Source organism: Neovison vison, chromosome 3 (assembly GCF_020171115.1).
Source record: "Neovison vison isolate M4711 chromosome 3, ASM_NN_V1, whole genome shotgun sequence".
Taxonomy (NCBI): Eukaryota; Metazoa; Chordata; class Mammalia; order Carnivora; family Mustelidae; genus Neogale; species Neogale vison.
This window is the reverse complement of record NC_058093.1, coordinates 199,721,057-199,722,192: the sequence shown is the minus strand read 5'-3', so window position 1 is coordinate 199,722,192 and position 1,136 is coordinate 199,721,057.

Here is a 1,136-nt window from a genome sequence, read left to right as displayed (position 1 = left end):
TATGTATACATATATATTTTTCCCCTCCTTTCTTCTCCCCCTGGTTTCAGGTCTATTCCAATTTGGTTAGTTAGACTATATTTTTCTGGGGTTGTTGCTACCTTTTTACTATTTTGTTCTGTCATTCATCTATTCTTATCTGGATAAAATGATAAGGTGGAAAAACTCACCTCAAAAAAAAAAAAAGAACAAGAGGCAGTACTGATGGCTAGAGACCTAATCAATATGGATGTTAGTAAGATGTGAGAACTAGAGTTCAGAATGACAATTATCAAGATGCTAGCTGGGCTCCAAAAAAGCATAGAAGACAGTACAGAATCCCTTTCTGGAGAATAAAAGAACTAAAATCCAAGTTGAAATTAAAAAAAGCTGTTAATGAGGTGCAATAAAAAATGGAGACTCTTACTGGATAAATGAGGCAGGATAAATGGGGCAGAAGAGAGAATTAGTGACATAGAAGACCAAATGATGGAGATTAAAGAAGCTTAGAAAAAGAAAGATAAACAACTACTGGCTCATGAGGGGAGAATTTGAGAGGTAAGTGATACCAAAAGAAAGCTGGGGTAGCAATCCTTATATCAGATAAATTAGATTTTAAGCCAAAGACTATAATAAGAGATGAGGAAGGACACTATATTGTACTTAAAGGGTCTGTCCAACAAGATGATTTAACAACTTTAAATACCTACACCCCTAACATGGGAGTAGCCAATTATATAAACCAATTAGTAACAATATCAAAGAAACACATCAACAATAATAAAATAATGGTAGGAGACTTTAATTCCCCCTCTCATTGAAATGGACAGATCATCTAAGCAAAAGATCAATAAGGAAATAAAGCTTTAAATCACACACTGGACCAAATGGACATCAGAGATATATTCAGAACATTCTATCCCAAAGCAACAGAATACACATTCTCCTCTTGTGCACATGGAACATTCTCCAGAATAGATCACATCCTGGGTCACAAATCAGGTCTCAGCCAGTACCAAATAAATGGGATCATTCCCTGCATATTCTCAGACCACAATTCTTTGAAACTAGAACTCAACCACAAGAGGAAAGTTGGAAAGAACTCAAATACATGGAGGCTAGAGAGCATCCTACTAAAGAATGAATGAATGGGTCAA